Raw genomic sequence first — 26,690 nt, 5'->3', positions numbered from 1 at the left:
TTTATACAGGAGTGAAACAGTAATAAATTCTTGTGGCATCATTTCCTAGGATGCCACCATCAGCTACAGTGCTAAGTGGCATACCCTTGGCTAGCTGGAGAGCCATCATGTTGGTCTTGAGAGAAGAGCGTATGTCTTGAGATTGTCAGAAGCTGGAAAATGGTTAAAGACATTGTATAGATTATTTCAGCTTGAACTATATCTACTTTAGACCTTATTTTTCCAACTCTTTTGCAGGCTCAGTGGGAAAAAACACCTGGTGAAGAAGAAAATTGAGCATTTTGAAATTTTCAACACTGAGCAGCTGTTCCTAGCTGCTGAGCACCCCAGAAGTTGATGTAACTCCCGTGCAAGAGGGAGGAATAAATTGGCAGCTCCTCACCAGCTGGCAGCAAAACTTCCACCCTTCCACATCTGTATCTTGGAGGTGAAAGAGTGACTGACAGTCCCGTGAAAGATATTAGCTTATAAATGATCAATAAAAGTCCCTGTTTTGGCAATACTTTTTTGCTGCTGCTGTCAACAGCTACGAGGATGGCAAGCTTCTTTTGTCTATATATTTTATTGATGGATAAGATAACCACAAATATATACACTTTCGTTGTTCAATAGTATCAATACCACTTTAATGTTGCTTTAGCACTGATTTAAAGTTGTTTTATTTTTAGAGTTTCTAGTAAGGAGAAAAATCTCTAACTAGCTATAGATTCTGAGTCCTTAATGTAACATGGCTACCATTTTAAGAGCAAATCTAGAGCGGGAAACATGGCTGATTTTTCTTTTTTTCCTCATAATCACAGGACAGTATCAGGTTAAATATATACACATATAAAAGACTGAATAACATCTATGTAAAAGTGAAGATGCTAAGCATTAATTTCATTGACATCTCCATCACTGATTCTTTTTGTGACCTTAGACAATTAATTTACTCTCTGCTTTACTTTGTTTATTGTAAAAGAAGTTCTTCACAACGTTCATGTTTTGGTTATTGTAGGACTTCGTGAAAAGGGGGGATGGAAACTGTTTGTGTTCATCAGATAAACTAGAAAGGCTTGCATTTTTATACATTTAATTGCCCTGTGCTCTTTACAAAGAACCAAGGGGAGAAAAGGTCTTCTGATAATCAGTCCTTTCAAAAGCATATTCTGCAATGTCCACAATATATTTAATTGAATAAATCACTGATTGGGAGTATTCATAAAAAGTACATACTTCCAATAGAAATCTTTCATTGGGTATTTTGCCATTTTTCAGTTAAATGCCTGAATTTTTTCACTCCTCAATAACTGAAACTCCTCTGTTTATCTGGTCCTTTATATCTTGAGCCTCAAGCCTCATCGGTTGACCATACAAGCTGTGATAAGGTACCAGGTTTGTTTGTTTCAATTTTATGGCATACAAAGAAAAATTTCACAGGCCCTGCTAACTAACATTTGGAAAAAAGGAAGAGAGGGACATGAAAGAGCATTTCTTTTTAAAAAAAACTTGTAATCTGCTATCTTTGGTTATACTGGCTTGAGACTGTCTACAGTGTGGGTTAGACCTGTAGCTGCACTCCATGATCATACAAACACAATCCGTCTCTGTTCCAGGTTTGTACTCCTGGTTTGCTTCCATTTGTACTCCTGGTTTGCTTCCAAAGGAATGTATAGTATGAAACAGGAATAAGAGTCTAAAATGTGTCTTGTCTAGACAAAGATATAGGCTGGGCATGCATTTATTGCTTGGAGTTAGCTAGTATTCATAGCTCACAGACAGGTATATGTAACAGTAAATAGAACTATCTAGTTTCATATTTTAACATTTTCCTGCTCTCAGATCCAACAGCATATGAAAACTTACTAATATAATAAATGTGATTTAATTAAATGTTCACAGATCTGTGCTCCATTGTCCCCCTGAAGGGTTACTAGCAGTGTGAGTCAGATCCTTGAAAATCATGAGCAACCTGTTCCTTTTCCGGCAGTAGCTAACCTAGGTGATACCACTGAAGCAGAATATTCAAACAAGGGAAAAGCACACAGTCTAAAGAGGTCTGTTAGTTAGGTTTATGCTTCCTTTGCCCAGTGTACCTACAAAAAAAAGCACTAGTAAGTGCAGGGAGGAGAGCCACTGCAAAACCAAGTTCTTTCTCGGATATTCACATCTTTCAGATACGACAGTGAAATGCTTCAAGGGATGCAACTAAGCAAGAGCGAGCCACGGTAAAGACACAAGGCAGGCCCCAACCTGTGATTACAAACACAGTTTAACAAGCAGGCAGAAATCTCATCAAGGTCTTTTCTGAAGCAGACAGCATCTCCGTCCCTATAGGTGGAACTGAAATAGGACTGTAAAATTCCCAAAGAGGAATATATCTCACAGACTGCAGACAGACTGACAGTGATGCTGTCATACTCTATGCTGTCCAGAAAGTAGATTAGCAAGCACAAGTTTCAGAAAGAACACCTGCAGCAAGTTCAATGTGATGTAAAATCTGATAGTGACTCTGTGACACATAAGCAACATTAAAATCAACAGGAGTTTCAACACCATTTGGGATTACAGCCTTAGGTCAAACAGCTGAGGTCCCTCATATTGTCACAAACCTGCAGCTAAATTATACTACCAATTTATCTACAATAATTTGTGTTCATTATGCCATGGTTTCTTTCACATTTTCCTAATGGCAATATTCATGCTGTTATCCAATACCTATATACAATCAGAACAAAGTGACTATACTTTCTTTTTATGCAAGGCATGCCCTTTAGAATTCATTTGTCAAAAAGGCAGAGTAACATTAGATATCTACAACAAATGCTAAATTTACCTTGTATTCACTGTACCTCTGCTTCCAAATTCACCATGTCTTCCCTACTCCCAGGTCCTGTAGAGTAAATGCATTGCAGGCTTGATTCTGAAATTTCTCAATAAATATATTAATTTTGATCTCTTCATTCTCTGGCATTCTGTCAGCAAGGCATGGCAACATAAATAATAAAAATAGAATATAATTACTATGGAACTATTTTGATGACTATGACCTCACATTTTTAAAAAGCAGTGGCTTGATCAACAGGTAATGCCAGTTGTGGTTTTTAAAATGAAAAAGTTCCATTTCATTAAGAAATAATACAAAGAAAGTAACCAGCATCTTTTACAGAATAGAAAAGAGTAACTTTCAAGTATCTGTTATGCATGCATTTATCTGGATGTTCACATTATCCCATATAATACAATCATTATAACAAAAAAAGCTATAATCCAAGTTCTTAAGCTCTACAGAGAGAGAAGATGGAGAACACAGGAAAGACAAATTAACTTTTCCTTTTCCTTCCTCCTCCTGCCAGTCTGGAGCCACACACTGGGTCTAATGCTCAGCACCTCCCAGGCTGCTGCTCAAGCCCGGAATGTGGAGTGATGTATTCAAATTTTTCTGTGACAAGTCAACATGAACACGTATCCCCTGTATATTGCTGGCCTACAGTCAAAATTACGTTTTCCACTGGTCTGCATAGGTGTGGATATTATTGTCATAGTTCTCAGCAGTTGTACAGATAAACCCTTACTTTACATCCCATGGTTCTGAAAGACATTCAGCCTTGTCTGTGTTTGTATTTTTAAAGAAAATTGTCTACATTCTGGAAACACAAATACACAAGTTATCAAGGTTTGCATTCACACCTGTTCTAGCACCCCTACTCTACAGCGTGTTCAAACAGTAAAGCAAGAAGTTTCTTTGAGAAATCTTTGCTGAATTCTCCTTTCTCTTCCTCCTAGAAGCTCATGAAAGAAATATAATAATGAATGGAGAGTACTAAACCAAAGAAAAATCTCATTTCAGAATAATCGGAGGACAGGAAAGATAGCACGGTGCTTTTTGGAATAAAGTAGACATTCCAAAGCCCCTTGTGCTGTGAGGCAAAATCATGTAAATGCTTGCTTCACAAATACATCTGCTGATGAGGACAGACATATCCACCACAGACATGTAGCTTTTGGGGCTGGTTCCTGCATCTCTTGTCTCTTAAGCCTCTCCAATACAGGTCATGCAGGGAAAGAAGTGGATATCAGAGAGGAGTTTCATTTACATCTGCTTGTACCCAGCAGAGATTCCAACAGAGACAATATGTCACCAGCTCAGGTCTGAGGAACTATTTGGCTGTTCCATTTCTGCCTGCAAGTGATTTGGACTGTTATACAGAGTTAGGAAGCTGTAACTCAGTTTCCTCTAGCTGTAGGGTAAAATGTTACTTTGGCATGGTGATTTACATTGAGATTAATCACAATCATGGTCATGGCAAACTGTGATCCTGTTTTGTTCTAGTGACTTGATTGTCCTGCACGTACTAAGTCAAAAGACAACTGAGTTTGTATTCTTGGTATTGCTTGAAGGTACCCACACTGCTGCTATTACACATTGGCTGCCTGAGTTAACTGATTATATGGTTAGTTAATGTAGCTAGGTGGTAACCCTTATGTCATTATAATGATTCAATTGTTACAGTCCTAAATAAAAGTGGACGATTTGGACCAGGAGCCTGAACATCTGACAAGCTGTGTGGCGTCTAGATCCAATGTTGTGGTTCAGCACACTATACATATGTGAGCAGCTGCACCATTTAGCTGTGGATCCAGGCTCGGGCTGGAACACCCCAGGCTGGTTTGAACACTTCCTTCCAAATTCTGGCGGGTTTCAGCATGATGGTTTTCAGCGAGGCCCATTTTTAACAAAAGCAAATGAGAAACTACCCAGAAATAGCACTGCATATCAATTTTCTACATCAATGTATAATGCAATGGAAACAGATGGTACATTCAGGCAGTGTCACCATTTGGGTTTTGGTGACTACTCCTTTTTTATGTTTGATGGTATACTTATTCTGTCTTTTTCCATTGCTGAGTTGTTTCAACACCTGTATAAAATAGGATACCACTGTAAAGTGAGTGCTATGTAAACTAATCTGGGTAACATATGCAGCTTTCTCAGTCTTGAAGTGATTTTCTGACCAATGGTAAAGCACGCCACTTTTTGGTGGTGATCAACACTGTTCACTTGGTTTCTAATTCCAGAAAGAGGGGCTAATTTATCAGGGATCGTGAAAAGCCATTTCCAAAGCCATGAAAGGTTCCTCCTATTTTTAGGAGACATGTTTTGTGTTAAAGATAAGTCAATAGATCATTTATTTTGATATTGTATTCCACACAGTATTTGTATTCTACATTTTCTACAGTATTTACAAAAAAGGCCAGTATGGTGATCTAAATTCAGGGCACACAGCTCAGAGAAGATTAATTCAGATAAGGCTTGGGGCAACACATAGCTTATGCAATTTACTGCCACCATTTCCACTGAGTCTATGCTGATTAATTCAGCTGCAGCAAAAAAGTGACCATTGTTTTTTTAAGGGAGGAGCATGGTCAAGGTTGCTGGGTTGTATACTGATATTGTGTAGTACTGAAGCAACCCCTTCTAGTGTCTATAGGCACTCAGAAATTTGCCAGTTAAACGCGTTCATCAGAAAACATCCATTCATTAAGAGATTCAGTCGCTAAAATGCATTAAATATCTCATGCCCAGAATAAAATTGATGGTCATGATGAACAAAAGCAATGAAGAAGGCCCAGCTGTCTATTGTTAACGCACAAAGCAGTAGATTTAATTTTGAGGGCCAAACCCCCTTTTCCATTCTCCAGGGTCCCCTGCTCACTGTTCTCTCTCACACCCTTCAAGTCTTACTCTACCTTGCATTTGGTAATTACTTCCTGGATCAAATATTTGAACTTCAGCAAAATAATAAAATTGCCAAGCTAGAAAGTATTTCACCTGCTCAGTCTTCTTTTTCTAACCCCAAGCCCACTGTATTGAATCTTTAAGTTCAGACGTAACGATTTTCCTTCAAGTAAAGTTTCTCTTTGGGTAATACAGGCGAATAAATATGCACCCTCTTGAACTGTTGAGTGAGCACCTAACACCAACTCTTAACACTATAAGATTCTGAGTATCCTCTCTGCTGTACAGCAAACTTCTACACTGGATAAACGGATACAAGCCATTTATCATAAAATAGTTTCCCTGTATCCATCAAAGATAAATTACTACTAATGTGAAGTATTGCAACAATTCTCGCACCAGCTCAGACACATAATAGCTTTGGTAACTCGAGAAGGGGTCATTGGGTTGTGAATGACATCCCGAAAGGTAAACCCTGACAACTACAGGGAAAAAAAGGGGGGAAAAAGAGGAAAAAATGGAAGAGCTCATGTACTGTGCTATCTAAAAAAGGGAAGGAAAATGACTGATAGTTCCATGTAGTGCATGAAAAGGGGGAAAGATCCAAACTGACTGAAACAGTGTAGTTAGGAAAATAATCAAGAAATGGTCTTCTGTATGATGTAAAACAAATTATTCAAAATTTATATGACTTGGGTTTGTCATTTTGTAAAATGTGGGTATATGTTCTTGTTTTCTGTATTTATAATATGAAGTCTCCACAGCAGAGTCTATGGAACCCAGCACAGTTGGACCAGATCACAGCTGCAGTCTTTATATCCTACAGCATTCGTCAATTAATCTTATTTGTTATGTACTTACGATAGCATGGTCTTCTGTATTAGTGAGGTTGGTAATACCGCCGAATTTACTAACAATACATTTCAATCAGGTTGCTGTTGAGAGTCAGTATAGAGAGCTCCTCAGCAGCAGCATGAAGACAAGAAAATTCCCTAGATGTGCCAGCCACAGAACCAGTACATGACCTTGCCTTGCACAACCACTGTCTGAGACAGACAGAGAAAACTACACGGTATTTACTTCCCGGCGAAGGACATGATTAAAGTTAGATTTACACTGAGAAGCAAATTAGCACATTATGTTATTCCCGTATATCAGAAAAAGGAATGACTGTAAAATATCTTTGTTTACATACTGTAATCTATTTACCTGATATTTACAGATAAATAAAAGAGACACAGATCAGGCATAAATCAATGCAAATCATATGTTTATGTTCATCAATTGAACCTTATTTTTTGTGACTTGTTGATAACCTATTATTTCAGTAATGAAAAGCAAGTAAAAACTTCCCCCAAAAGAGCAAATTCTTTTTCTATTTACTATGCAAATAGAAGCAAACCGCACTTTCTGTTTCTAATTACATCTCTACCTGTTCCTCAATCAGGTAAATTGCTATTAGCTTCTTGCTAAGTTATTTTTGGGACTATTTTGAACAGAATTATTCTGGTTGCTGTAATTAAGACTTCTAAAATTAATATTTAAATTTTATAAATGCTGGACTATGGCATCCTGAGAAATAATAATTACCTGTCTGATTGCAGAGTTGAAGTGAGCTGTTATGTGCATTTGACTCTCTTTAATCTTGCAGCCTGTATCCTTGTTCACTTGAAAAATGTTATTAAGTTCTGAAGCTGATTATATGGGTTGGTTTGTGAGTCAGACAGCCAACCCTTCAGGCATCTAAAAATAATGTTCTGTTTCTTTTGTTAAGGGGGCAAAAAAAATAAAATAAATGCATGTACCACTTTAAGCAACCTGAGCTAGACCTTAGAGTGAAAGCCCAGCCTGGTCCAAACAATTCAAAAACCTCACATCAAACCTAAAGTTTTTTTTCGGTGCTAAAGGCAGGGAACAGAAAATTCTTGATCTCCCCAGCTGAACATCGAGCTGAGACGGATGTCAGTATCTTGTCAAGTCTGTCTGCAGTTCCTCTCTTGAGGTCTGAGACTCTCTAGGCTTTGATAACAGCAGGGAATTTGAAGCAGGGAATACAAGAAATGATTAATGTAATTGCTCAAAAATAGCAAATAACTCCATCACAGGTTATTATCTGCAGTGAGGTTATGTTTGTGAATGGGAGAGTTCAGTGTGCATATATAACCCAGAATCACGAGATTCCTAGAAAACAAGGAGAACTACAAATTACTTTAAGGATGAAATACCCTGAGAGAGCTCAGTTCAAGACAGAGTAGGTGTCCATGTGTCCATTACCTTTCATGCCTCTGTTTAGAGGTCGTCACAACAAGAGTGGATTTCGTCAGATGCATTAAAGCACTGATGGTGCAATTTTGTTTCCTGTTGGTTCTATTTTTTTTTTTTTCCTCCTTGGAAATTATGTTCCGAGCCAAACGTTTTAATTTTTGTAAATTCACTGTACTGTGTTTGCGTGGCAAGGTTTTGGTAGCGGGGGGGTACAGGGGTGGCTGCTGTGAGGAGCTGCCAGAAGCTTCCCCCATGTCCAGCAGAGCCGATGCCAGGCGGCTGCGAGAGGGACCCGCCGCTGGCCGAGGCCGAGCCCCGGGGCGATGGTGGCAGCGCCTCTGGGGCAGCGCGTTTAAGAAGGGGGGAAATGGCGCAATGGCAACTTCAGCTGGGGGGAAGAGTGAGACTGTGAGAGCAGCAGCCCCGCAGCCCCCAGGCGGGTGCAGGAGGCCGAGGGGCTCCAGGCCCTGAGCAGATCCCCCCGGCAGCCCCTGGTGCAGCCCCCGGCGGGGCAGGCTGTGCCCCTCAGCCCCGGGGAACTGTCTCCCGTGGGGGGGCCGCAGGCTGGGGCAGGGCAGGGGGCGAGGGGCGCCCACCGAATTCGCCCTGTCCCTGCCCTCCTCAGCTGTGCCAGGGGGAGGTGGGAGAGACATCCAGCATTAAGTTGAGCCCGGGAAGAAGGGAGGGTAGGGAAAGGTCTTTTTTCTGATTTGAAAGGTCATAATTTCAACTAATCTCCCCAAGCGGAGTCCGTTCTGCCCGTGCGGTAACTGGTGGGCGCTCTCCCTGCCCTTACCCCGACCCACGAGTGTTCCGCTCTGTGTCCCCCCTGCCCGGCTGAGGAGGGCAGGGACAGGCAGCTCTGGTGGGCACCTGGTGTCCGGCCAGGGTCAAACCATTGCATTCACCCAAACGTGAAGAGCAACTCAACTTAAAGAACAATAGAAAAGGCAGATGGAGGAGAGAACAAATTCCATTACGGCATGAAAAGGAAAAATGAACCACTTAACGAGTCCAGTTTTCAAAACTAAAGGTCTACCCTTACTGTTCCTAATGTGAAGCAACCTAACTAACATTTGTTAATAAAAAGCTGATTAAGACTCAGTGGAGAAAGACTGTTTTTTCTGTAGTGATTGAGTTAATGCAAGACTTGAATTGCCCTCTAGAAGCTTCTTTTTATTGATTATACAAGAACTTAGGACAACTACACTCTTAATTAGGATCCTCAATTAAGTACTTAAAATTTGGTGGGATCAATGCCAACCGAAGCAATTACCCTCCCTTTTTTGTACAAATAGAGTGCTACATCACATCTTAACTGAAAACAAATGGTTTTTTTACTACTTGTCCTGGTTCAGGGACCTTTTGGGGAGCTAAAATGGCCTCTGCAATAGTGTTCTTTTTTGTCTTCCCTTCTGCTGAAGGATTTACCCCTGCTCTGTGTTTTCCACTGTTCCCGTACAAAACCACAGCGATACAGAGTGCAAGGATACAGACTCACCCCTTCAATACTGACATTAACACACCTAGGCAAGCACCTTGGCGAAGAGCCCCCAGCACGCCTGCTCATGTCCCCCTCTCACCTTCAGCCAAAGAACTGTAGTCTCCTCCCACATTTCTGTTGCTCTATGATTTCAGTTGTTCGTTAGTATTCTTACCATAGCTTTCCTAGAAGATGGGGATAGGAACTTACAGTCATTAGGTTCCCTATGGCATATTTGTCAAATTTCTCAAATCTGAGTTTCATCTTGCTCCTGATTGCCCTTTTTATTTCCTATGCTTACACTATAAGCTTAAGAATATACCGTATACCAGCTATTTGCATGTTGCCACAATCATTGCATAGTAATTCCATACATGACTAATTAAGCATCAAGCATCAATTTGAACTATAACTGATCAATTTTTTAGAGAACGTTTAAAAAGAAAAGACTTCAGCCAACTGTTCCTTGCTTTATGTGATTTGACTTGTCAATATGAGAGATTATGATATTTTAATCTTAATTATCATAATTTGAAAATTGCTTTTTCAAATCAGAGCAGTATTGCAGAATGGATTTAACGGTTTTAATAATTCCAAAATCATGCACTACTTACAATAATTAACAACTGTCTGTAATTATGGGTGCATAGGGGTTTCTCTGCTTAATGCAAAGTGCCCTGTTGAAAGTCAAGGTATTTCAGTGGGGGAAGGACATAAAATGTCACATGATATGCTGAACAGAAAGCTTTGCTCTTCTGATAGAAAGTAACACCATTTGCAAATTAAAGTTTAACATTTTACTGTCTTTAAAAGCTGCTGATCTATTTTAGGAACCATAAAAAAACCATATACAGATATCCATATGTAGTTGTATTTATTTGAAGTAGTACTCAGTAGAATGGATGTGGCAGGATAATTTTGCTGACAGTCTGTTACGTAGTCTGGTCATTACTGAGAAAACAATAACACTGGTCTGTGCATGGTGGTGGTGGTTCTCATAACCACATGCTATTATTTTCTGAATCAGCAACTAGAAGCACCCATAACATTTACACAAAATAAGACAAAGCACCTAGTGAACTAATGACATTTTCAACCTGAGGAAAAAAAAAAAGACTACTCTGAAAGTGGTCACAAAATTGCTTTTGTTTTTATGCCCAAATAGTATATCTTTCTTGCTTTAAATATAGCAGTACTGGCAATCAGAATGGTCAATGAGTTTAAAGCATTTTCCTCAAATAAAATTTGAAAATCAGTCACCTAACATTCAATTTTCCTCTAAATTAGGAAATAATTGTAGTCAAAGTTATAAATTATTCATAAATGAAGTTATCTCTGATTTGGAGTGTTCATGTTTTTAGTGTTCATCTTAGCCTCATGTCAAGAATTTAGACCTATATAGATTCATCTTTCCTAGCATTCATATGTAGATCTGTTCATCTTTCTTTCCAAAATAATAACTATGCAACAACAGTATATTTAGAAACGTTTTTTTCCTATAGAAAAAGATGTTTTTTCTCAACTGACAGCTTGAAGACTGCACACTTATGTGTTTGCACGAGCATGTGTGTTCACATGCATGTACATTATCAGCATACATATTTCTAACCCTAATAATAGAGTACAGATTCCTCTGTCTAAGCTTTTGTTCAATAAACAGAATGTCTTTTATAGTCAGGAATCAATGATCATTTGGAACTATTCAAGCCGTACTTTTTAATCCTGATTAGTGAGAATAACAACACTCCCAATGAACGAAATTGTGATTGTATTAAGTAGAACTGACAAAAGTCCCATTAGAAAACGATGCACTCTGCTATGTTTTCCTATAATGCCACTTTTTAAAACAAAAAGTCCCATATTTCTTTTGTCAATTGGCAGCCAGAAGCTGAAATTCATCCCAAATGTCTCTGTACTGGCTAAAAAAAGTATTTTATTATAAAGATGATACTGCCATCTATTGGGTGACATTACTATACTAAAGAATTATGTCCTTTCTCTCTGGATTCAGCAAGGACATATAAATTATATGATTCAACTGATTTTCTGTGGAGTTTTATTAGCAACTAGATTGTAACGACCTTTATTTAGTGTATAACGTGTGTCTTATACAAAGAGCTTGGTCCCCTCTTCATTACCATTACCAAATTAGATGGAGAGACATTTTAGCATAGTGATAAACTTGAATTTAATGATGTGTCACTGGAACAACAGAAAAATAAAAAGACAACAAAAACCACTCCAAACCCACCCCTTAATATTGCCTCACATCTCAGAAAGATCTCATAGAGATGTTTTCATGCACAGTGTCAGTGAGTGGAACTGCATTACTTGCTGTGTTGGAATAAAGGGTCTCATTTCCATGTAAGTGGCAATCTTTTGCAATACAAAGAGTTTCCTGTGATATACGGAGACTTCACAGATATTTTTTTAAAGTAACCTAGTGAAGCTTCAAAGAAATATTTTGCCCATCTAAGATTGATTTTATTTTCTTATAAAATTTTAATTGAAGTTCTGATTTCTTTTGTGACATGCCTGCAGTAGCTATCTATATCTTAGGCACATGAAAATTGCATTTTCATGAAGAATACAGGTGTCCAAAGAACAAGCACTGAAAACTTATATATGAGCTTTGATAGTTGTGTAGTTCAGCCCTGTACTTAGCAGGACTTCATGGGAGTAACTGCACACTTTAAATAAGTTGGAGAAGTGTCCCCCTGTGCTCTGTCAGTTCTAGCAGTGCAGAGGCCTTGAAAGCATTGTTCTGCTACAGCAAACAGGCAAACAAATAATAATGGCAACAGAGAACAATAGCAAAAGATTGTCAAATCCCCTTCTTTGACTCTGTTGCCATAAATTTATGACACTCTGACTAATCAGGGTTCTCTTGTTTCTCTTCTTTCTTAGCTTTCAAAAGAGCAAGAAGTCATTTTACCTCTTGCAGCCCAGGAGAACGTTAGCTGACTACAGTAACTATCACATACATAACGTCTGCTACTGCTGATGCATAGGCCACCAGTAACTAGCTTGATTTCCTATTTCTAAAGTGGACTTGGAAGGCCAGCAGTTGAAACCAGTAGAAAGAAAATTCCTCTCTATTTTCCAACAGAGTATTTGTGACTCAGAACACTGAAGCAACAGCAAGCTGGAACCTCACAATGCTAATCTGCAGAGAACAGAATTTCTCTTTGCAACCTCTTTGATTTTTTTATTACTGAGGTTAGACCCAGACAGGTTTAGATAACTCTGTGCTAAGATCAAGAGCAGCCATCACAGAAAGTACAAGATTCTATTCTGCCATGCTTGGGAAAAAAACATTTCTTCAGGCTAATGTTCTCCTAGGTAAGTATAAATGCCTCCCATTACCATTAATGACATAGAAAGGATAGCTAATAAGTATTAGAATAGAACTCAGAAGATCTTGCATCTCATTATACTTCTGCTACAGCATTTCTACATGACCTTGGGCCAGACACAAAAAAATCTGTCTATGCTTCAGGCCACCACTGGTAAATGAGAGATAATGATATATTTGCCCCTTACAGCAGTGTTGTGAGGTTAAACTCAGGTTACTCTAATATTAACATTTGTTTTCCAGTATTGAAATGATAAAAGCCATTAAAGGTCTATTGCAGTAAGATTAGAAAGGAGTTTGAATTTCTTTTTTGTATATGTACCTTTCCCCTAACACATTATTTAAAGAAAAAAGGGGATTCTTTTGGAAACAGTCGCTGCTAAACTGCAGCAGGAAGATTTGTGTGTGGCAAAGCATCTGTAGAAAAAGAAAGTGCATTAAAAGGGGAGGAAAGCTACACTCCTATTTTTTGGAAGATTGCAGAACCTACCTACAGAAGGGCTGATAATATGAACTCAGTGTATTTTAACTACCAGAATTTCATATTACCTAAAGGGGAAATGACTGTTGATGGCAGCTGTGTGAAATGACAATCTCTGCCAGCTCCAGTGGAAAACAGGATACAGAAAAGTGTCATCAGTGTAATATCAAAGTTGTGTTTTGGGGTTTTTTTGACAGGCACCAGGTGAATTTACAGATAATGTAATTTAGACTTGCTTTAAAACTAATGTAAAGCCACAGTATGATTTGAGTTATATTGTACCCTGCTTCCAATGTTCCTACCACCTCAGCCAACTGTTCTTTTTATTTAAGTAGGCAGATGTTTTCCACAAGGGTTCTTGTCTCTTTCTGCAGTACCTATGGATTAGTAATACCGTGCAGCTCCCTTGATAGGTACTGACCAAGCTCTTGCTTTAATAAGCCCTTGGTCTTTGGTCTCACAGAATCTTCACTTCTTTATCCTAATCCTAACTTGACCAAGTATCTGCTGGTTATATAGTAAGTATCTGCTGGTTATATAGTAACTATACCAGCAGGATAAGTTAAAAAGGAAGGAAAACCCAGCAGTTTATTTTCTCCAGTCTGGCTTTCTATGTAAACCAATACCAGATGTCCAACAGAAATGGGATGTTCCTCTAGCAGCAGTAAAAATCACAAAGAAGAGGTCTAACTTTTTCTTTTTATTCCAAGGGCTACAAACACAAGGACCACTGCATGCTAAGGCTGCTATTTAGCTGCTCCAGAACATGCTACTTCCAACCTAATGTTGTCTAACAAAGCAAATTCTAGCTTTAAAACTGATATTTTGAATGCTTGGTTTAGTGCTGCACAGGCTATATAGACACAGGACTGAACATAAGGCTGCAGATATCTTTTCTATCTCATTTCTGCAGCAATTCAATCTAGGGTTGAGTGTCAAGTAATTTTGAAACATTTTATTCTAAGTCTCCTGGACTGGAATCCTGTTTTTATTTCTACTGGAATGTGTCTATTAATATAACACATTCAATTAGCAATACTAGAAATGTAAACAATTCCTTGCCCATTAAACTGGCATCACACTTCCATTCTGCCCGGGAACCGAACAACAACTAGTCAGCGTAATGAAAAACAGTTCTTTCTATTCCGCCTCTGAGTGGAATGCATGAAGAAATAGTACACGTGAGTGTGAAGAGCTAGAGGAATTCGGTATTGGACTGCTATGTTTGGCTTAGTTATCAAGAAAAGGAAAGGATCAACTTCTGATTAAACAGCAACTCTAAGGAGCATACTGAAAAAAATGTATGTGTGTATGTGTTTAAAATGCCTTCTCTGTGTCATATAGTTATTCTGTGGTTCAGGGAATTAATTTAAATCACACTTTTCCTCTAGAGGCTGCTTCATATTCCTCCTTTTATAGTACGACACTCCAGAGGTTTGAGGTCTGTTTTTCTAAAGGTCTGAAGACCAATAGCTAGAACTAAGTAAAAAACATTTGAAAATGAAATTTTTCATACATGAAAGACAACTTAAAATACTGATTTTGCTAAAACTATGTGAGCCAAGCTCGGTAGCCATTTATTTCAAGTCTGAGGACCTAACAGCCCCCACTTCTGCTTTTGGAGAAGCAGAGGACTTCTCAGCAAAAGAAAGTAAGAAGAGAGAAGACTCCTGTACAGCAAAAGCCTTATTTACAGTAACTTGCATCTGACTGCTTGGACAAGCAACAAAACCAGCCCCTGAGGCAATATGGAGCCAAAGTCATCCTTTTGCAGGTACCACAGGGTGAACTGGAGGGGAGGATTTATAATTGGGAAAGGTTTATGTGCTTAGCAGCTGGGCTATGACCAGATGTAGAAGAAGGATTTGCTGGCTGTTTATATCCCATTTACCACTCAAACAACTTTTTGTCTCTCCAACAGTAAAGACAAGAGACCTAACTATGCAGAAAGCTAGATTTGACTGAAAGGTTGTTAGCAGGCATGTGTCTCAGGCCAGATATTTAAAGTTAGTGGAAACCTCATGGTTCAAGCCCCAATCACTCTGAGCCTCAGACCCTCCTCTAAGAATATAAATAGCAAGGTAATAATGAATAGATATGGATTGCGCATAGTAATGGAAGTCAAGAAAACTCACAGCAGAATATGATTTAGTATCTTCATCATTCAGGATGACTAACAGCTGCCATCCTGTGAGCTTTATCTTGTTCAATGCATTAGGCTACATAACAAACTTACAGAAAAAATTACCAACATACAGTGTAATTAAGGAGCATACCATACAGCTTCGACACCAGGGATGGTGCAGCTGATGATCAACCATAACTCTTTATTATGATAATTCCTAAATTTCAGCAGTTGAATGTGTTAATTTAACAGAAAGTTTGGGGATATTTTTGAGAAGAGAGAGAAGTGCATTGAGAATTCCCACCCACATAGATGTATCCATGACACTTATGTTTACCTCGGCTTCTTAGGGTATTCCTCTCCATTTTCTGTCATTTCTTCTGTCTCTTTCTTGCCTGTATTTTTCCAGGCCTCTCCTTTTCCTTCCCGGCTTCCTAACTTTTCATTCTCAGCAATCTGTACTGAACATAAGTGAAAAAAAATTGACTAACTTTTAAAATAAACAACAATGACCTTTCCCACTCCTTCCAGCCCAGGAAAACACAAGCAAAAGAGAGATTGAAGGAGTTCATCTAATGGTACCAGCTCTTTTTTCTCTACTTTTTATTTAAGTCTGTAAAATAGTACTATGGATGGAAGGAGATAACTTAAATGACAGAGAGTTCCTGGTATTAAGGTTTTTTCTTTCTTTTGTAGCAACCCCTCAGAGAAACAATAAGAGAAGCAAAAAGATAGAGATTCTGTTCTAGAAAGTCTCTAAAGTTCAACTTACAAAAAACCACTTGTTCAGTTCTGTAGCACAGCCTCCTCCAGAGAAAGCAGAAACAAGACAAGAGACAGATCCTACTTTACAATGTCACTAAAAATAGAAATTATTTTGTAACTTTTATGTTTCCTGGGCCTAATCCAAATGTCTCTGACTCCTATTTTCATTTCAAATATACACTGGATTAGTCCCCTTTCTCCTTTTTCCCTCCCTTGACAAGCATTAATTATTTGCATGCCACACATTCCTGAAGGACACACATACTTTTACAGATGAAGGGAGAGAAACATTTCAAGCCGGGGTGAAAAGAGGAAACCATTTGTTATGAGCCCCAAAAGTCAACACTTTGTAGGCCAGAGTCAGCAGTGCAATCAAGCCTATAATAAGCAGAGATCATGGCAAAAGGGAGCAGAGGACAGTAATCTTCCAACATCCCCAACTCCACCCGCCCAGCAGCTGTTCTGGACACCCATCAGAACAATGTTATAGCCTTTCCTGTAGGTGCCAGATGCTCTGTAATAAGCATAAATAAGTTTATAAAAGAAGCTTATCCATACATTTTGGAAGATTTTCAGTCAGATTTGCTGTCAGCTCGGTTTGATGCCACTTCAGGAAATTCACTGTCTAATTCCTCCATATACTGCAGGTGTCTCCATACCTTAAGCTATACATATCCTTTGCAGAGCCAGCTTGAGATGGTAGAATTAACTAAAGTAAGGCAAGAATGAAAGCGTGAGAAAGAGAAAATAATATTAGAATCATATTCTTGAAATATAGCTAACATAGCTGCAATTATTCATTTAATTTCAGACTAAAACGAAATATGATTTTTCCTGTGTGGTTATGGTGTTACCACCAAAGACATTGTGTGGATTACTAAATTCAAGCAAATGACTAATCCTTCACGTTAGACAGGCCAAATCCTGAAAGTGTTGAGGACCCATAGGTTTTGGGACCTACCAATGCCCAAAATGCTAATGATTTGGCTTGCTGTCCTCCTTTGGGTCCCATACAGTTTAGTGCTGGATGTACCTAATTCCAGGTAAGGCAATTAGCTAACAATGCTCAGGAGCAGTACTTAGATTCCCAACAGCTGATCTTACAGTAAAGGCAACATTGACACAGAGCATACGTGTGACTACAGAGCATTTTAAAAGTCCCATGCAGTTTTATACTCAGTGCTTTAGCTATTATTGCAAAAGCTACATTTACTGAATGAGCAGAAGGAACCTGGACTGTAGTAGTAACAAAGTATTTACTATTTAGCCTATGCCTAAGTTCAATCAATTTTTCAACATCAGCTCTCTGGAATAATACTGTATGGCCTGCAATAAATAAGGCAGTAGATAGCTATGCAATTATAAGAATCTACAGATTTGTATGTTGTTTGAACCACAGCAACAACTCTTTGTGTTCACTCCAATAACATCCAATTAGCTCTAATGAGTGTAAGTTTTAGTGCTTAACCTGATGCCTCTCTAAGGATATGCTTGCAAGGAGGTATAGCTTCTAGCTGGTAATATATAACACCATCTGATTAGGACAAATTATTTTCAAAATATAACTGCCATAAAAATCTAAAATGAAGGGTAAAGTGACAGAACAACTGCTGCTAAATTCTATTTTCAGCATTGTAATTGGGATAATATACCATAATTTATTTTAATGAGTAACAATTAAGAAATGGTTTCTAGAGTTGCATGTAATTTCTTTCAATTATTAGTTATTAGTTGTTCATGCATAAATGTGTTTTAATATTGGCTTATCTGAGCTCTAGTAGGTGATTAAAGCCTTTCAGTATATTAATTTTTTGTTTGTAGAGTTGTACATTGCAGGGACAATTCCAGCACAAGGCATTTATAAGAAAGAGATCAGTGACACTTCAGATAAATATTTCTTAAATATTAAAAAAAAATATATATGTAAGGCAATTTGAGGAAGGTGTCAGAGAAAATCCTGATTTGGTTAACACTGAATTTTGTTTTATCTAACTGCAGCTACAGTTAATGGCCCCTGTCTTAATAAAATATTTACGTTAACCTGGTTGCAGAGTGAATTATTATACTACATATTCTTTCACTTCATTAGGATAAAGAAATATTATCATGGGAGGCTATGCTAACAAGCCTAGACATTGCTTGTATTGTTAAAGAATAGGTTCACATCTCAGAGGAGTATAAAGACCTAGAGAAACTGGCACCTCTTTAACTGAAAAGGCATTCTACTTATCTTATAGAAACCAGCCTGTTTTGTGCTAAGAAGAATGGCTTATAACAACAAACAGCCTCTCTGCTATCAGTCATTCTCATATAACACAATATTTATTGTGCTTGCTCTTATCCAAGCTCCGGGGGGAAGGGGTGGGGTGGGGTGGGGTGTGTGTGTGTGTGTGTGGAGAATAAAATGCTGAACAACCCTCTTCAGAAGGCAAACATCAACAGAATAACCTGACCTGAACATAGCGCATCTTAACCTCATCAGTGTGAATCTCATGGGAATCAGTGCCTATTCTTACAAATTCATCCATGGAAATGTTCATACCCAGGGTATAATCAGGAGATCCTGGTTTATAGATTTATTTATTTATTTCTTTTTTACATACACTATTCTGCCAGGTTATATTTATGTTCTTTAGGTCTCCACACATCCAGAAACTTAAGAATAATGAATAAACCTTTGAAGATTTTTTTTTTTTTTGTAGTTCCACTTAGGTGATTAAAATTAAGATAAACTGCTTCAAGAAATGTGGATATTTCTAACCACTATGGATACGCTGTTTTTTTCTATATTTTAAAATATATTTCTTATTCTGGTTACAGATAGCCTTCAAAACAATAACATCTCACTATAATAATTATTGCTGCAACTATCTTCTAGAACGTAAAATAATGCACCATGATTTTCAAACTCCTCTTAATTACAAACAGTCTTTGTGGCAGTTAGATAATAAATAAATGTCAAATAGTCTTAAATTTCAGTGCCCTATTGCCCTGAATTTCAGTAGAAAGTGACAGCTTTGCTCCTTTAAGCTCCACAAAAATGCTTGATACTTGGATCATTTTTAACTATCAGATGAATTGGGGAAAAAAAACAAAACAAAACAAAACAAAAAAACCACCACCAACAACAACAAAAGCTATTTCATTTTACTGTTTCTAAACAAAATAAGTTTTGCCGGGAAAAGACTGCTGTGATCAGCATGAAGGTTTCATGCCTGCTATTTCTTAGGGCGTTGAGGATGGCTTTCTGTGAGGATTCGCTGCTTGTTTTCCCCTTGCAATGAAGCAAAGCCTATTTTGTACAGATACAAGGTTGACTAAATCCTTCTTAGACAGCAGCACAGAGTACATGAGCAACGCAGCACAAGGAGTATTACAGTCTGCATAATAAATTTATTGAAGCCTTTATTTTCCTGTACATTTAAAATCTTTTCTTTTCCTGCTGAAGATTATATTCATCCTGAAACATTACCCTTCAAGTGTTAAAATGACAAGTGCTGATGAAGGCAAAGCTGATCAACTGCAAGACTCCCACTGCTGAACATTATAAAGTTTCTGTTGTTCAAACAGCTCAGTTAATTATCCAAATGTGAAGGATATCAGGAGGGGACCTGCTGAGCTTTACAGCTGACTTCCAGGGAATTATCCATAATAGAGCTGTTATAAGGAAATTATGACAGACCCAACATACAGGGACCTCTGCTTACCTCTCTTGAGGATTTGTACAGGACCTTATAATCAAACAGAGTTAGGACTTTCCTCAGAATCAAAGGGAAGCTAGATTTTGCAGGGGAAAAGCAGTCCAATCAACCTCATGGTGTTTTATCACATAAACCCAGAGAGGATTCCAGAGTCACGCATGTTAATTGCCTGCTGTAAAGATGACTGGCATTACTGTGGTGCCAGGGACTACTTTCCCAAATTTAGGTTCTTAAAATGACTCTCATGCCTTGTCCATGGCTAAAAATTTAGTCCCTGCTGCCTCTGTGTGTATTTTTTGAGAAGCCATACAATCTCTTTACAATAAGCACTTTTGTGTGTTTATGGGTGTTTATGTGACTGTGATTTTGGTTTTTTAAACTGTAACAGTCAATATTTTGCAAACCTGGGACATACAATTCCACAGGGAAAAAAAAAAAAAAAAGTCAGGGTAAGAAAGCCTCAGTGACTACTAAAGGGTGTGAAAGAACAAGCAATATTGAGGTAAACTGAGTAAAACATGGAATCTGCTAGAATCAGCTGCTAGAAAACTCAGTCCTTTGATAAACATGCACAGCACTGGCTGATACTGCAGCAGCTAAAGCTCTATGACTCTTTATTTCACAACCACAGTCACTTGGTCTAAAACAAAAGATATTAACTCCAACTCTTTCTTCCCCTCCCAGAAACCATAATTTGTGTGCGCAGCGCATTGCTGTTCCGGCACAACGCTAGCTAGCTCAGGGACTGGAAGCACAACAGTGTCCTCATCCCATCTTGCTTTGCAAGGTTAACATGCCTTGTTATTTTTTACTGTTTCCAATAATCACTCTTCAGTATAGCTGCATAGTATTGCATTCACCTGTGTGGGCATGCCCCGGCTGGAGAAAATAGCATAGGCCTGTGATTAAGCTATGAAAGAGAAAATTAAAGGTATTGAGGAAGGACCTACTGAGGAGTTAATACTTGAAAATGAACAGTCAGTGTATCCAAAGTAAATAGTTAATTTTCCATGACATACAGTTGGAAATAATAGTATTGTCATAGCTTACACCAAAGTTCACCATTATAATTATATAAGCCTTTTTGAGAGGTCTATCACCATAGCATCTAGACACTATCGATTAATCATTTCTAGACATTCATAATTTTTCCAGACGTTAGGTATCTTTCTCTTTGAAATATTATTTAACTTTGCAGTATAAGTTCTAACCAGGTGCACATAACAGCTTCTGTAAAATAATGTGCAGCAGAATGAGCAATTTTGGGTGTGATAATATCAGTGAAAGTTCTGCCCTGCATTTATTACTATAAATTTGTGAGTGGGGTGGTATAATAATGGAATAGTGATAGAAACCACATTTCCATAATTGAGATAATCCATATTCTGTAGTACCACAGGTTAATTTGCAAAATTAATTTGATGTGATAAATGGTTACAGAGTTGTCACGCAACTAACCAAAGCCAAAATCACAGAATAGTTTCTCTGCTATAACCATTGAATTTATTATTTTTTTCCTCCTTTCTGTCCATCCTTTTTTTGCAGGCTTGGAGACTGAAAACGATATAAATCTTTCTACCAGATTCTTCAGATTGGAAAACAGACATCATTATCCTGGCTACAAAGCCGATGTGGCTATACTACTTGCAGCACAGCCACTTGTATCGTGTAGGGCACACCACCTTCACCTTGGCTCATAAACCCTGACTCCAGAATCAGTTCAAGGTTCCACAGCCTAAGCATTGAAGGTATTGCCTGTGAAAGTCTTATGCCAAATCTAAGAATTTAGTTTTAGTCAGTTTTTCCCTCTTCCAGTTGTATTTCTGTGTACTTCTGCTTGTCCTGGCAAAAAGTTCAAGCCCGGGAATGACCATATTTTCCTACCAAAACAGAGTTACCTCTATGCCACCTCTAAAAAAAGTCTCAGAGTCAAGCTAAACCCAAGCAGCAGCAGTGAAATCCATCAGAAATATGCAGCGTTCAGCAAAACCTGCAAACCTTAGTAGAAACAGTATCACAGTTCCCTAACAGTATTATATAAACATATGCTCACATCTATTTTTGAACCTAATTTAGTAAAATAGTAGAACATGAATACGATAGTGACACATCAAAGCACCTGCATAGGAGTTTTACTCAACTCTTTCTGTTTCTGAGACAGTTTAATCAGACTCAAAATTCTGCCTTTAACTGAGCAATAGATTCACTAACCTAATGCCATGGCTACTTCTCCCATATCTGCGGTCTCACCACAGATCAATGAAGAGAAAGGCTGGAGATGTATGTCTCTAGCCAAGGCATCGCTACCTCAGTATATCTCTAGCTATTACCATGCATCTGGCCCCCTCAAATGACAGGTCCAATGTATTTATCTTATTTTCATAAATTAATTTGCGGAGAGCCAGTCTAACTCCTTCAACCCAGAGAAACAATGTCAGCTTGACTGATTGCAAATTCTTTCTTACGGAAAGACCCTCAAATGTAACTGTAACAGCATGGCAAACAGTTTTAAAGCAGTGACTTTTCTAGGAATAACACCCCTCACGTTCATATTTATATTTTTACAGGAATCCTTTCCTTACTTTGCTTACAGCAGTCTATTTGAGGCTTCATTCTGTGGTCCTACTTATACCTGAACACTTTCTAGCTGCTTGTCTTCTCTTGCTGTAACAATTCCACTCACTCCTTTACTCATCTTTTTGTGTCACACAGTATTTCATATACAGTATTTGCATATAACACCACTGAGGTATTATATACACTACTGTTATAATACCTGTTGATAAAAGTTGGTATTTGCTGGGTGGTACTGCCTACTTCACTGATCATGCAGTATTTTGCAATTCAGTTGAAACTGTAGAATCACATTTAAAGAAAAAATAAAGTTATCCTTCTGGAGGAAAATAACCCAACACTGAGTTTTATAATAAATAATCCTGGGTGATTCATTACCTAAACCACTCAAGAAATGCAAGATGCTTTTCAGATTTTATTTTACAAGCTCCAGGCAAAGATGTTAAGGGTATTGTTCACTAGACATGAAACCTAAAATCTTCCTGATGCTATTAAGAATATTTTTGTTGTTTTGACAGTGTCTAATTGTAATTGATATCTCTTTAAGCTTCAGTCTACCATAAAGAAATACGATTCACTGTTTGTTCCCTGAGCCCTACACCTGAACTGCTCCACCTCAATAACTTTTTATTTAGAATTGCCTTGTCAAACTTCTGTAAAGTACATTAAAAAAGTAAACTTCTTGAACTACATGTACATTAATGCTCTGCCAAACACAGGATCTGAAGTTGATGTAATTTGCAAAGAAACACCTCAGCTGTCACTGTAGCTTAAGAGGCCAAAGTTCCAAGTTCAGTTATTATGAACTAAGAAAAGAGCTCACAGCAGGAAGCTTTTGGTCTACGAAAGAAACAATCGGAGTCTACTGTTAGTATCTTGAGCCTGGGAAACCATCTAGCTAACTAAAACTTAGAGTTGTCTTAAATGTAAAGACCATGCTTTAAATATTTGGAATATAAAGCTACAGCTAAAACCAGTAGCATACTCTCACTATGTTCCATGTTCTCCAAAGCAGTGGCTTCGCATTCCAGTTTTTATCATAATATTTAGAAGATGAATTGGTTCTTCCCTTCAACATTTGAGTCAAAAATCCAGACCAAACTACTCCTCCTTCTCTCTCTTTCTCAAAAAAAAGAAAAAAAAAAAGGGTGGGGGGCAGGGAAGTCGGGACAACTGATTTTAATAACTTGCTATATATTTATTGTTTGTTAAATATAAGCCAGAAACAGGAAAAATCTGTTACATAAAATATTCCTATCGCTTTAAAGTTAATTTTAATTTCAAACACTTCATAAGAAGGATAAAGCTGCTTTCATAGAATTTCTTGAATCTCTGAAAATGAATACTTGATATTTCTATTCAAGAGCCCAGTAATCCAAGTATTCATTCACTCAGAACATGAGGCCTTAGAGTTCAATTCCTCAATCCACATTAGTGGAATAGAGCCCAATTTTCCAGTGGTTCATGAAAGTACTTTAACCACTAAGCTATTGGATATATGCAGATCGTAACACTGGGAAGTATTGTCTTAAAAGGTGGCAGACAGAATGTCTTTGCATATTACAGTTGTTTTGTACTACTGAAAGAAAAAAGAAAATTTTGACTCTTACTACCTGCAGTCTGGCAGATTGCACATTCCTGAGCAGCAGTTATTACTAAGACCAGTGAAGACGAAAGCAACGAAGCCAAAGAAAAAATTGAGAGCAAACACTTTTTTTAATTTAGCCAAGCCCTGCCAAACATCAGCCTTCCCTGTCCTGTGAAATTATGAGATACCTCTTTTCAAGAAAACTCCTCTTCTAAGCATAAGTGATATGATTAGCTTACTACTTTACTCTTAACCTGTTCATTTCATGTGACTCAAAGATGGCTGCAGTGTTGTTTCTGCGACATAAAATTAATCCTATTCTAATAGGAATGTCTGCAAAGTTGTCAGTGTTTTCAGTTCCTGTTTTTCTGGAAGTGTAATTCTTTATTGTAATCTGTCCCCTTTGAACTGAAATATCTCATTTTCAAGCATCAGTGTAAGTAAACAGGGTCTTCTGAAGCAACCGACAAGGTTTTCATGAGAAAGAACTGCATGGCTGGTATATTTCCCAAGAGAGCACACAAATTATTTCTAAAATACACCCGGTATCTACCATCCAGGAGAATAAAAATCCAGCATTTTCTCATGAAACAAGGTCTCTTGAGGGCCAGCTCTCAGGGCTGCTTCTGTGCTATCCACCTAGTTATTAATACTAAATTCCTGAAACTGAAATTGATTTTAATCAACTTTTTTTCAACTCATTCCACATTCACTCACTCTGTATTTTTATTTATTTATATTTCAAAGTCCAGTGATTTTGAGATATTGCCTTTCACATTTATAACCTCAAGGGCATTTGAAGTTCTGATGACATTGTGATCACTAGACTTTAGATGACTCTCAACTTTTATCTTATTTATCATCCTTGTCTTATTTCCCAGCAATATTAGGAGTAAGTACAAAATAGCCTGTACTTTTACTGGATAGTCTGCAAAATGTATCAGAAAAGAGTCCTGTATTACCTCCAGGAAGAGGTACCCTTTCTTATCAATCCCATAATTGCTGGCCCAGTCAATATTAACTAATTGAATTTCCAATGATTAATGATCTATCCCTTTTATAGGCTTTCCTTATCTTCCTTTTCTTTCTAAATCTTGCCTGGGAGGTCTATACCAATTTCCAGTGATTCTTGGGTTTTAATTTGCTTATCCTTCATCTTCATCTAAACTGTCCCTACTCAGGTGTCCAAACTACATATGCCATTTATTTCTTTTGTCAAGTAAGGTTCTTCATACATATTGCCATATGTCTTTCGGTCTTGCTGTGTCTATGCCTTTTACTGTATATATTTATCAAGGAACTTCAACCTTTATTCCATTTCTTGGAACATATTTACAAAAATGGATATTAGGAACAAGACATATTAGTGTACCCTAATTAACATCCTACTTATAGACACCTGCTTTTATAAGAAAGCTGGCAGCTCTGCCTACAAGTCAGAAAAAGTACCCTGAAAATACATGTATCCCTGACGAAATTATGTATTTCAGTGTGTGGTTTTGCTGGATAGTCTCAGTCAAATGGAGGCATTTTGTTATTCAGTAAAGGCAGTAGATATTCACCTCATCTGAAAAATCTGACCCTAAATGGCTTGATAGTAGGCAGTCATATCTGAAAATCGTTGTTTCAACAAGTCTGTGCTAGTTTCTCTGTGTGCATGATGGGATTAAGAATGCTTTTCTACATCACTTGTAAAGCTAAGTTTATAACTGTTACAGAATGTTGAAGATATTGTCTACGTGACAGCAGTACTGTTTATTGAGCTAATGACTAATGCAAATAAAGAAGCAGCTGTTTTAACTGAGAATGATTACACTATAATCAGACATAGACTAAGCCGGAAAGATCTGCCCCCTTTGTGTGTTTATACTATTTTGGTGTTAATTTTACCCTGATGGCATGAAGTGAGATTGAGTGAAAGATAAAGATTTTTCACTATAAAAATTCCTTTTCATTCAGAAGGTCGATAGATAATGGAAAACAGAAATCAAGTCCGTGCTGGTGTACAGGCAGCAAGCACCTGGGGCAGTCAGCATTGTTAAGCATTCTAACTTCTGCTTTGGTGCAGCATCTAGGCTACCTTCAGCAATGCATTGAAACATTTTAAGCTGCAGAGCTCGAGCAAAGCAGAAACCTGAACTCTTGAAACTAAGGCTTGCCTCTGATAGAAATCTTTTGAATGTCACTAAAAGATTTAGTGTTACTTACCTGAGCCACTTACATAGCATTGCACAACGATACCTTGATTTGTTTAGCTGAAAGCTTTGATACTTTTTATATCTATCACCTTGGAAACAAAATGTGAATAGGGGGTTGTTCCCTTTAAAACATGAGAAGTGCTGAATTTATAGCCTTGATGGCTGATGCACTGTTCATAGTAGTCATTGACATGTACGGTTCAGCAGTGAACAGTTGGAGCTTGCTTTTACTGTCCTGACAAGATGCCTCAGTCCTGATCTGGGAAGAAATTGCAGATGAGGGACCACACTTCCCTTCCCCCCCATGATTTCTTCCTAAGTAGAGTAGCACTTTCTGTGATCTTGTAGTTTTCATGACATAGGGGTAAGACCCCTAGTTCATACATATTGAAGTAAGCAGTCAAAATGCATTATAAACACAAGTCAAAATTCCATT

General features: G+C 37.9%; 1 long non-coding RNA gene across 6 annotated transcripts in view; it reads right to left on the bottom strand.

Moving 5' to 3' along the window:
• Window positions 1-26,690, bottom strand: part of LOC308060847 — a 60,018-nt gene extending 33,328 nt beyond the window's left edge. For 5 of the 6 annotated variants that reach the window (XR_013926934.1, XR_013926935.1, XR_013926936.1 and 2 more), the window contains exon 1: window positions 1-26,690. This exon is cut by the window's left edge. This is a non-coding gene — a long non-coding RNA (uncharacterized lncRNA). The other variant, XR_013926939.1, reaches the window with a different exon arrangement.

Source organism: Falco punctatus (assembly GCF_963210335.1).
Source record: "Falco punctatus genome assembly, chromosome: 1".
Classification (NCBI taxonomy): Eukaryota; Metazoa; Chordata; class Aves; order Falconiformes; family Falconidae; genus Falco; species Falco punctatus.
The sequence above is the reverse complement of the archived record's forward strand: the minus strand, read 5'-3'. Positions and strand labels throughout refer to the sequence as shown.